Here is a 12669-nt window from a genome sequence, read left to right as displayed (position 1 = left end):
TGCTATATATGCACAAATTGCTGCAGACGCAGTTAGGGCATGGAAGACTTTACAAGGACATGGAGATTTACAAGGTCAGCTATCTAAGGTAATACAGAGAGCTAATGAACCTTACGCTGACTTTGTAGATAGGCTAATTCAAACGGCTGCCAAAATTTTTGGGGATACAGAACAAGCAATGCCATTAATAAAACAACTGGCTTATGACCAAGCAAATCGTTGCTGCAGAGAGGTTATTAGACCATGGAGACATGAAGATTTAAACACATATATTAAATTATGTAGAGATATTAATGAACAAGGGCAAGTCTTGGCAGCTGCAGTACAACAGGCTTTAGATGCCAGGCCAAAAACATGCTATGATTGTGAACAAACAGGACATTTTAAAAGGAATTGCCCCATAGGAGGAGGGTTTAACAAAAGTAGGTATCAAAGGAATAGAATACCAGGTATTTGCCCACGATGCCGTAGAGGGAGACATTGGGCTAATGAATGCCGTTCTCAAACCACCATAGAAGGTACTCCCTTATCAAAAAACGGACAAAGACCAGGTATTTATCCAAGATATCGTGGAGAAAGGCATCAGGCTCCATTGCCAAAAAACGGACAGGGGGGCCCAATGCTCCGGGGCCCACAACCACAAATATACGGGGCAGTGGAGGATCCCAGCAACACCATCAGGGTAGTGCCCAGGACACATTGTCCATTAAATCCCTCATCAGACAAACCCGAGGGAGCGCAGGGTTGGACATCTGTGCCTCTGCCAGAGCAGTATTAACTCCAGAGATGGGAGTTCAAATCATTCCCACAGGAGTAAAAGGACCTCTTCCCCAAGGAACAGTAGGCTTATTATTGGGACGTAGTTCATCTACATTAAAAGGACTTATGATAAGTCCTGGGGTAATTGATCCTGATTATGTAGGTGAAATAAAAATTATAGCTAGTTCTCCAAGAGGTATATCAGTAATTTCACCTGGAGATAGAATAGCACAGTTGTTAATAATACCCAGCCTACATAATAAATTTCCTAGTCATAGTGTAGAAAGAGGTTCCAGGGGATTAGGCTCCACAGGTGTAGATTGGGCTATGTTGTCTTTAAATTTAGATTCTCGCCCAATGCTAAAACTAAATATTCAAGGTCATGAGTTCAATGGACTACTGGACACAGGAGCTGACCTTAGCATCATATCTCGTCAAGAATGGCCAAAACATTGGCCATTACAACAAGCCACTCAAACGCTTCGAGGCCTAGGAGTGGCGACTAATCCCCATAGAAGTGCAATGGTATTAGATTGGAAGGATCCTGAAGGATGTGAAGGAACTATACAGCCATATGTATTGGATCATCTTCCTATAAATTTATGGGGACGAGATGTCCTAGATCAATTAGGTTTGACGTTAACAAATAACATCAATCCTAATGCGCCCACTACTAGGGCTAGACAAGGCTTTAGGAAAGAAAAAAGATTAGGAAAACAAGGGCAAGGTATAGCAGCACCAGTACAAATAGATCAAGGAACAGACAGACATGGGTTGGATTTTCAGAAAGGGCCACTGAGACAATCAAAATTACTTGGAAATCAGAAAGACCAGTGTGGGTTCCTCAGTGGCCCCTGACTAAAGAAAAGATACAAGTAGCCCATGATCTGGTCAAACAACAATTAGCGGAAGGACATATACAACCTTCCATATCTCCCCATAATACTCCCATTTTTGTCATCAAAAAGAAATCTGGTAAATGGAGATTATTGCAAGATTTAAGAGCCATTAATAATGAGATGGGTATTATGGGACCTGCTCAATCAGGGATTCCTCAATTGTCTGCTTTGCCAAAAACCTGGCATGTTTTAGCTATAGATATTAAAGATTGTTTTTTTTCAATTCCAATTCATCCCGAGGATAGTCCACGTTTTGCATTTACTATCCCTGCATTAAATCATGAAGGTCCTGATCAGAGATATGAATGGAAAGTACTCCCTCAAGGGATGGCTAACAGTCCAACTATGTGTCAAATATATGTTAACAAAGCAATCCAGCCACTTAGAAATCAAAATCCTGAACTACAAATATTTCACTATATGGATGATGTATTATTGGCACATAAAGATAAAAACATATTGCTGGAATGTTATGCCACACTTACAAACTTATTAAAAAATTATAATCTAGAGATAGCAATAGATAAAGTACAATTAAATTTTCCAATTAATTATTTAGGAGTTCTACTATCCTCAACCATGGTCCGTCCACCAAAAATTCAAATACGAGTAGATCAACTCAAATCACTTAACGACTTTCAAAAGTTTTTGGGAGACATAAATTGGATAAGGCCTTATCTAGGTATACCAACAGGAGAATTGGGACCTTTATTTGATATTCTAAAAGGTCCATCAGATCCAAATTCACCCCGCATGTTAACTCCTAAAGCGAGAAAGGCATTAAAAATTATTGAAACATATATGGAAAACATACATTTGGATAGAATTGATATAAGTTTGCCTTTATTATTTATTGTACTACCAACAAAAAATATTCCTACAGGAGTATTTTGGCAAGAAGGTCCATTATTGTGGATACATTTATCTTATTCTCCTAACACTATTCTTACTAGGTATCCTGAGGCTGTAGGACAATTAATACTCAAAGGAATAAAAGCAGCGAAGGCAGTGTTTGGAATTTCTCCCAATAAAATTATTACTCCATATACTATGGATCAAATTGATGAGTTAGCTAATGAGTTAAATACTTGGGCAATAATCATGTGTAAATCTAATGTTTCATTTGATAATCATTTACCATCTAATCCTTTGTTGTCTTTTTGGTCTAAGCATCCTGTAGTTTTTCCTAAAATGACAAGAAAAACACCTATCATGAATGCTCCAAATATATTCACTGATGGGTCAAATAATGGTACAGCAGCAGTAGTTACCCCTGATCAAACTTTTACATTTTTAGTACCCAAACAATCAGCTCAAAAGGTAGAGCTTAATGCAGTTTTACAAGCTTTTGTGATGTTTAAAGATTCTGTATTTAATTTATTTTCTGATAGTCAGTACCTCTTTTAAACAATTTTGCTCATCATTTGGTATTACTCATATAACAGGAATCCCATACAATCCACAGGGACAAGGCATAGTTGAAAGAGCTCATCAAACTATTAAAACATACTTATTAAAGCAAAAAGAGGGAATTGGAAGGGGGTATATATCCCCCAAAGATAAACTTAAAATAACGCTTTTTACTCTAAACTTTTTAAATTTGGATTCATCAGGACTTAGTGCTGCGGAAAGGCATATGTATCCAAAAAATGTACATAAGCCTAAAGTACTTTGGAAAGATATTCTAACAGGACAATGGAAAGGTCCTGACCCAGTGATTGTCTGGAGTCGGGGGTCTGTTTGTGTTTTTCCACAGGGAGAACAGCAGCCCATTTGGATTCCAGAGAGATTAACTAAAACAGTTTCTACAGATCGAAAAGAAGATGATTTGACTCAAATCCATAACAGCTGATATCCAGAACTCCAGCTTGGCCATTCTTACATCTGCGACAGTGATTAACCAGGATGCTTTTTTCAATAGCTATTTTATTATTGCATTTTTCCACATCATAAGGTTCTATTTTTATTTTTTGAGCTCATACAAACCTAGGTTAATGTTTTTCTGATCAGTTTTATTTTTTGACTGTGGAGTTTTTAAACATTGCAATGGAGATTTCACCCAGGTAAAGCTACAAGGCCTTTACTATTTTCTTATGTGTTGTACGTTTGTGTACACTCTTGTGTTTTGTGTTGTGTGTCTGTATGTGCGTATGTCCATATTTCTTATATGAGGAGCGCTCATGAAAAAATGGATCCAAATTATTATTATTTTTTTTTATTCACGTGATTTAAATGGTTTAATTTAAATTAGGTAAACAGCTGTTAAGGATTGTTTTTAAAGGTGGTTAACAGATCTGTTTGTTTACTAATTTAAATTAGGTAAAAAGCTGTTAAGGATTGTTTTTAAAGTAGGTTAACAGATCTGTTTGTTTACTTTCACCTTTCCTTTTCATTATATTTAATAATTCTTTTCAGGATAATGTCTCTTTAGCATCATTGCCAGAATTCCTATCTCCATCCCAGTGCCAGTGAAGAACTCAACAAGTAATGCTCAATCAAAGAGTCAACTTACTTTGGGAGGAAATGGATTTTGGGAGGAAATGGACATATTGATAGATTCCTCTGCTTTGAACTGCTTGCAGAACTTGCCTGGACTATGTAACTATCGTTTGGTGCAGCGAATTGTGGTAATGGTGGCATATCTTTGCTGATGGTGTCACCAGTGATGCAATTTTTCCCAAGGAGCCGTCAATTGGCTTGGTGTCGTGGCATTTCTGTATCCTCCTCCCTTCTGCTAGTGATGGTCTAAAATTTGGGGGCCAATGGCTTATGCTGGACCGGTAGTCAGTGACGGGTGTGATCCAATTGCAGTGGTATCAACCTAAGACAGGAGGCTGACGCCTAAAGGTCAGTTTTCCGATGACGGGTAAGAACCATATGTTGAATTGGACAACCTACCAGGCACGGTCCTTAAGCCACATTGCTTGTTGTTTAATTAATCAGAAGGGGGGAGATGCTGGGAGCCATTAGCCAAGTAGGTATGACAATTTCCTTGCCAGCGTACCCCATGTTGCAGTGACATTGAATGTACTTAACCTTGCTCAAGGACCAAGGCAGATTAGGGTGTTCCCGGTTTTAAGATAATCTTGTTTAGGGCGTTCCCAGTTTAGGTTCCAGGTTTAAGGTTTAAGATTATTCCTGCTGGGAATAGGGCGTATCCTGCTGCCTGAGTTCCCCTTGAGTTCTCACGGGATTCAGACAGTATATTTTGGAGATAGAAGCCCAGTGGAGGTGAATTTGGGAGAGAAGGTGGATTTGGGAAGAGAACGTGGATTTCCCCAGAACGTGATTGTAGACGGCTGGTGTGAGTTCGGGAATAAAGAGTTGCTGTTTGAATCTACAAGCTGTGTGGTGGCTCGTGATTGTGTGCCCAGCCAGACTGCGGCATATATATATATATATATATATATATATATATATATATATATATATATATTCCCTCTCAGAGAAGATATACCATGTTAACAATACCTAAAAGAAAGTTGAAGTGCTGTGTAATATCTAAGTAGATTTGAGAACAAAATTATTATCATGGACAAAAAGGTTCATATTTCGTAATGATAAAAGGGCAAATCTTCATCAAGGCGTAACAATCCTAAGTATTAATGCATCTATTATCAGAGTTTCAAAACACATAGACAAAACTGACACAACTACAAGGAAAATCAGATAAATCTATGATTAGAGTCAGATAGTTTATCACTTGTCTCTCAACAATTGATAGAAAAAGTGAACAGGAAATCAATAATCATATAATTATATCATAATCAGCCAAATTCGTGTAATTAAATCTCCAGGGAACTCTGTACAAATGATACAGTCACATCAAGTAGACACTGTTGGGTTAGAAAGGTAAACTATAATTTGGACCATAGAAGTCTTAATTGATTTTAAAATAATTCAACTTATACCTAGTTATGCTATCCAAATGCAATGAAATATTTGAAAACTAAAAAAAAAAACCTAAAAACATGAATATATATCAATGAAGAAGTCAAAATTAAAATGACAAACGTTTTAATTAAATGAAAATGAAAACACATTCATACGCATAAAATGCCATTAAAGAAGATATGTGTGTGTGTGTGTATATATATATATATATATATATATATATATATATATATGTAAATGACTTACTTGTAAAAGAAAAAAAAATTGTCAAATCCCTGATCTCAGTTTCTACCTTAAGAATGAACAAAGAAAAGCATTTTAAACCCAAAGCAAGAAGAAAGAAAAAAAAATCAATGAAAATCAGTGGGAATGCAAGCTGAAAAAACAACAGAGAAATCAATGAAACTGAAATACAGAACACTGATGAAATTTAACCTCTAACCAATCATGTTTATGGATCAGAAGACTCAAACTGTTAAAAGACCGTTTCTCCCCAAAATCACCTAGAAATTCAGTCGAGCCCAATCCAAATTGCACAATATTTTTTCTTTCTTTCTTTTTATTCCCACCAACTCTCAAACCTGATGATAAAATTCATATGGAAATTCAGAGGGCCTAGAGGAACCATTTTGCTTTTGGAAAGCACAAAGCTGGAATATTCACACTATGCAATTTTTTAAAAATTGTTTAAAAGGTACATTAATCAAGTAAATGTGGTATTGGTAGCAAAATACACAAAAATCTATGGATCAGACTAAAAAGCCCAGAAAACACACACACACACACACACACACATACACTTGACTTTTACAGTCATAGAAACATTTTAATGGAGGAAGGAACGGTGCTGAAATATTTGGATACACACATGTGAAAAATGAACTTTGATCCAGGCCCTGTACAAAAATCAAGTGAAAACCTTATACATATAAATGTAAAACCTAAAGCTATGGCACTTCTAGAAGAAAGAAAAGGAAACCTCCAGGACTTTGGGTCAGGCCAAGATTTCTTAGATACAAAACCCAAAACCAATCCATGGAAGAAAAAAATATGACAAGCTGATCCACTGCAAAATTAACAATGCCTGCTCTTGGAAAGATAATGCTAAGTGAATTCAAAGATAAGCCACAGGCAGGGAGAAACGTCCTGCCAATCACATATCTGGTCAAGGATTTATGTCCAAAATACATGAAGACCTCTTCAAATCCATAATACTGGCTCCCCCATAACTCGCTGCGGGCGGAGGGGTATGTCAATTGTTAGAGCTACTTACTGTGCTAAAAAGTGCACAGCAGTTCCTTACAAAATCAAGCTTATGCCTGTAATACGACCAAAAATTACACTTAATTACATTTAACCCAAGAAATTAAAACGTGTGTTCACGCTAAAGTCAGTACACAAAGGTTCGTAGAATTTTTATCTCTAACAGCCCAAAATTGTAAACAACCCCAATGTAACAGTGTTGAGAGTGACAAAAGTCACTGAGGACCTTCTGTACTATGGAATATTGCTCAGCAATAAATACAACAATTTGAAAGGATATCGGAAGAATTATATTGAGGGAACAAAGCCAATCCTGAAAGATTACATAGTGTGCCTTCCACTTATATAATATTTTTATAGGACTAATTATAGAGAAGGAAAACCAAATTAAAACTTGCCAGAGATGAAGGTAGGGGAGTTGGTTATGGGTGTGAAAAGGTAGCAGGAAGAGCCTCCTGATGGAACCGCTCTGGATCCTAACTGTGGCCAGGTCATATGAATCTACACTTAGGGTACAATCGATTAGAAGCAAATAAACATGCACTCAAACTCACACAAATTAACATATATAAAATTGATATAATCTGAATTATGATTGATTTATTATACTTATATTAATTTCCTGGTTGTGATACGTCTGATAGGCAAGATTTTGCCATCCATAAAGAATATACTAGAAATACCTTTATGTCTACCTCTACAAATTACCCCAAAATGAAAGTTTAGAAATAAAGCTGATAATAAAACAAACAATCCAATGAATCACAGGCAAAAATTTTCCGACCGCTACTCACTCGCCAAAGAATGAATGGCAAACAAGATCATGTCAGGATGCTGCATATCCTTGGTCTTCAAGGAAATGAAAATGATAACCCAACGCGATATCACTATGTGCCTCACAGAAAGGCTAAAATGAAGAAGACTGGCCAATTTAACTGTGTGTGGAATTTGGGAAAAACGGGAACCCCGAGGCACTGCTGCTGGTGAGCCTAAAATGATACACTGAAATTTTAAACCAGCACCTATATTCCTAGGTATGGAAATGAACGTCCACGCAGTAAAAGCCATGAAGGCATATATCCATGTAAAGACTTGTGCATCTATGTTCATGGCCACTTCATGTGTAACAGCCCAAACTGGAAACAACCCAAATGTCCAACAGCAGACAATGGGATAAACAAAGTCTGCTACATCTACATAAAGAAATACCATCCTGTGATAAAAAGCAAAGGCTTATTGGATGCTACTCCAATTAATTATGCTGAATAAAAGAAACCAGTCAAAACATAAAAACCAGTGTCTGTACTATATGATTCCTTTTATATAAAATGCCACAAAATACAAGCTAATTTACAGTAATGCAAGCAAATCCAGTGTAGCCTGAGACAGGGGTGGACTGGGGAGTGCAGGAGGAGGAGATCAAGAAAGAGCCTAAGGACATTTTGAGGATAATGGAAATGTTTATCACCTTGATTATGGTGGGAGTTTGGCAGGTTTATCCAGGTCAGACTTAATCAAGGTTTATACATGTCGAACTTACGCAAAATTTTGCACAAGCGACATACCCCATGACCTAGTCATTTCACAGCTAGAAGTATATCCCATTAAATTGTGTACACAAAATTTAAATTGTTCCCAAAAAGGGATGATGTTTCGACTCTTTGTAAAAAGTGAAAATCTCGATAAAGTTTAAGTGTCCAAACTGTAGTATGTTCATTCCGTATTTTGTTTTTTACAAGTAATAAGTTCCAGATAAGCAAAGCAAGGCACTCAGAGGTAAAGGAATTTGCCACAGTTTGCGTGGCCAGCCGTCAGTCAGGATAAGATGAATCCAAACAACCTGGCTGCAGACACGTGGCCTCCTTTGAGAAGCGGAGTGTGTCAGTTGTGGCTAAGATGCGGTATCTCAAAACTGATCAATTCAGTGTTTTCTGCAACAAATCTTGCTGGTTTTCATCACCTGTGTTTCTAGTTGTCCTTGGTGTCCATCCAGTAAGTTCCAGGAAAGACAAAGTAATCTAAGACATCTCTCTTGCCTTGAAGATGAGATTGCCCAGTAGAGGCAGGAGGGCTTAGTGGTCTGGGGATGCCATCTGAGATGGTTTGATGCAAGGAAGGGGGCCAGAGATCGCAAGGACTGCTGGGAGTGAAAGCAGAAAGGTGACGGTGGACTAAGCACCCTTAGAAATGGCATCCTGAGAAAAGCGCTTTAAAGAATGAGAAGGATGTGGATTAACGGAAAAAGGTAAAATGAGAGCAAAGAGACCTAGGGACAGGAATAGAAATGACCTTGGTGGTCAAGTGGAAGATGGAACCGAGGTTGGACTTAAGAAAAAGAATTGCCTGCTCTTGTCTCGAAGTAAATGGAAAAATCAACAGAAGCTCATTAAAGTGTAATGAGAAGTCAGCAAGTGTTTCTCTGCCTGTCATCCAAATGCCACAACTCGTCAAATCTAACGTGCTCTTCCAAAACTAATCCCCCAATTCACAGAAGTGTCCAGACCGAACATGCCACCTTGAATAGAGGTCAATAGATTTTCAGCTCACACATGCAATTGCCCTTCACCCTGTTGGAGATGAAAACCAGAGCAGTGTGTCTTCCAGGGTCTGTGGGGCGCAGGTTTGTCACTAGAAGTTTTTTTTAATGAAAACCATTTTTTTTATGAATGAAGCCATGGTTGATCAATACAGGTACTTCCTGTGGTTTTCCTCTGACCCTCCCCGCTTCCTCTATGAATGCTCTTGGGATGCTGAGCAGAGAGATGATTGGCAGACTTCATCCCCAGAAGCCTGAGCAAGGACCCCAGCAGGTTCATCTCCCCATAGGATGCTGAACCCAGGAGGAAGCTCCTCTGGGGCACAAAGCCCCGGTCTGATTCCTGGTCCCTTTCTTGGAAGAGCATTCCATTTTTCTTAGTGATTTTTTCCTGGAGTTTAGCTCATGTTCCACTTCAATCTGGAAAAAGCTGACCCTTTCAACTGTTTTCCAAATTCTTTTTGTTGAGTCTCCTCCTCTCCAAACCTCTTACTCCTAGGATCACCCCAGAGAGAACTTCTCCTCCATCTGCTCTGCCTCATCCTACGAAGGGCCAATCTGTAGTTTCTCCCACCCTCACCACTCCATGGGTCAATCAGAAATGCACGGCCATCTTGCCCGTCTCCCCAGCCTGTACCTGACACTCATGTTTGTCCTTTTTTGTCATCCCTTTGGTAGGGGTGCTGGTGAATTGTAGGTGCTGACTTGATGGGGCCACAGGGCGCCCAGAGATTTGGTCAAACATTCTGAGTGTGTTTCTGCATCAAGTGTGCACGAAGATGCAGCACTCCAAAATCGAAGGGAGTATCTGGGTGAGATATGCCTTTGAAAAGGTAGCCTGGGCAAATAGGGGGCTCTGCCCAGTGGGTGGGCCTCATTCATTCAGTGGAGGACCTCCACAGGACAGCGATTGACCCTGCCCAGAGTAAGAGAGAACCTTGCATCCTGCCTAGGTCCCTTTGAACTAGCATCAGAGATGTTTCCCTGCTTCTAGACTTGAACTGAAACCTGGGCTCTTCTTGGGTCTGAAGCCTGAAAACCTCACTGGAACAACACCATCATCTCCTCTGGGGCTCCGGCCTGCCAAATCATCCTGCAGATCTTGGAATTTGTCAGACTCTACAATCATGTCGGCCAATTCTGCTCATGAATAAACAAACAAACAAGAATGAATCTCTTATTCATTCTACTTCTCTGGAGGACCCTAATACAGAAGGTTATTAGAAGAAAGACACACAGACAAATGCAAGCTGTTCTTTCATGTTTTACAGGAGGCCTCCTGGGTGGCATCATCTGTAAATCCTGTGTTTGGAGCTAAGAGAGAACATAGAAATGATCTAGCATAACTCTTGGAGGAGCAAAGCCCTGGAGACATAAATGGCGTTCCAACTGGCAAAGCCAAAGGTGGAGCTTGGCAGGCTCTCCACTGCAGCATGGGGCTTCTCCACAGCCTCCAGCAGCCAGCAATGCTACCAGGATACTGCAAGAAGGAATGTGAATGCTGATCAAGTCCAATTCCAAGAACACTCCACTCTAGCAAGATTGTCCTTGGGAGAACATTTGAAAGCAAGCCTGAGATGCTTGTGGGGGGTGAGTGGCTCACAGCCTCCTGATCTAGAACTGATCTGTGCAGCTACACACCGGAGCTGCTGTCAGGGCCACAGGGCCCAAATTAGCTTAGGGAAAGGCAGGAGGAGGAAGCTCTCCTATACTGGGAATCTGAAGAGGCACCCGCTGTGTGTCTCCCTGACCTTGCAAGACTACAGCGTGTCCAAACACTACCTTCATTACAGTTGGAGAGCAGGAACCTTGCCCCCTCCCCAGAGGTCCTCCTCCGAGCTGACAAGGTGCTTTGAGAATCACAGACACTTGAATTGAGAGTTACTGAATTGAATGACAGCTAGTCACTTATTTCAGCAAGTGCAAGTGATTGGAATGTGCACTCTCTTTCTTATTTAAACAGCTAAGGGTAAATGTGGTCTTTGAAAATGAAGTTGAAGGAGAAGCCATTGCCCTTGAATAATTAATTACTTCATCATCTCTCACAAAAATTGGTTTATTATCTCAAATGGAACTCCTTCAATTCTCATTACCCAGTGCATAAGTGACATTTAAATAAATGTCTGCTGGCATGCTATGTCGCTCCTTTGTTCTTTAGAAGCCTCTCCTGCATGCAAGACTGAGAAACTTCTTGCGATCATCCTTTTGAAAGAGCACAACTCCATGGAAACTGGAATTCAGCATTCCTTTGTTCTGTTATTACTTTTTAATGACAGCCGGAACTTAGTTCAACAATCTTGATTGCTGAACGGAAGATGTCCCTTTCTATTTTTTTTGCTATATCAAAGTCAGGTTAGAATTTTTCAGTTAGGTGAGAGAGTAAAATTGCAATTAAAAAAAAAAATCAAAGCATCAACTCTGTGTGTGTCTCTCCAGAGGTGTTTTAATATCCAGTGTTTTAAAATACAGCTATTTTTATAAGTCGTACATTATATAGTACTGAATCTCACAAGGTATTATATAGTACTCAATCTCATATGATATCAATTATCATCAAACAAAAAAGAACAAATCTATTATCTCTAGTAACATCAGTATTTTTGAAAATTATATGGAATGGAATTGGAAATAAGCCTTTTTAAAAATAAAGATGATAAGGTTAAAAAGTACAGAATTAACCTTAAAAAAGAGACGGAAGAAAATACAATGAGCTTACTAATTCATTGAGTTGGAAGGGGAAAGAAAAGGAAAAGGGATCTATAACTGATGGCCAGTCCCCTTGGACTAAAGTAGGTAGCAATTGTCAAGGTATATAAATATAAAACTACAGAAAACTTGGCTCATCTTTCTATTTAATGTGTTTTATCCCCTGAAAGTTGCCTGACTTTGATGTCCACCCAGGCAAGTCCCGTGTATGACACTTGGAGTGTTGCTCTCTGCCGAGGGCTCTTCCAAATCTTGCAAGAGTGAGACTTGTATGTAAAACCGACTGAGCTGAGATATTTATGACTCAAGGTAAATGGATGTGTGTCTCTCAGAGGTAAGGCAGGGCCAAAATGCACATCTAGCCCAGGGATAAGGGTGCCACTGATTCCTTAGGAACAGAGCCAGCAAATAGGCCTTCCCTGTGTTTCTCAGCAGGAGTTTCACACCAGGTCCAAGGTCCTGCAGGCTTCGGGTTCCACAAACTACCAGGAAACAATACAAAGGAGGAAATTTCATATCACGACTCATGAAACTGCACTCAAGGCCAAATGTATAATCTTACAGAGACTTCCTCACTGCAAAAGGGAGCCGGACCCAAAAGAACACAGTGCT

The sequence above is a fragment of the Marmota monax genome, unplaced genomic scaffold, assembly GCF_021218885.2.
Source record: "Marmota monax isolate L192 unplaced genomic scaffold, Marmota_monax_Labrador192_F-V1.1 WCK01_AAM20220418_F8-fsc00217, whole genome shotgun sequence".
Taxonomy (NCBI): domain Eukaryota; kingdom Metazoa; phylum Chordata; class Mammalia; order Rodentia; family Sciuridae; genus Marmota; species Marmota monax.
Note: the sequence above shows the minus strand (reverse complement) of the source record.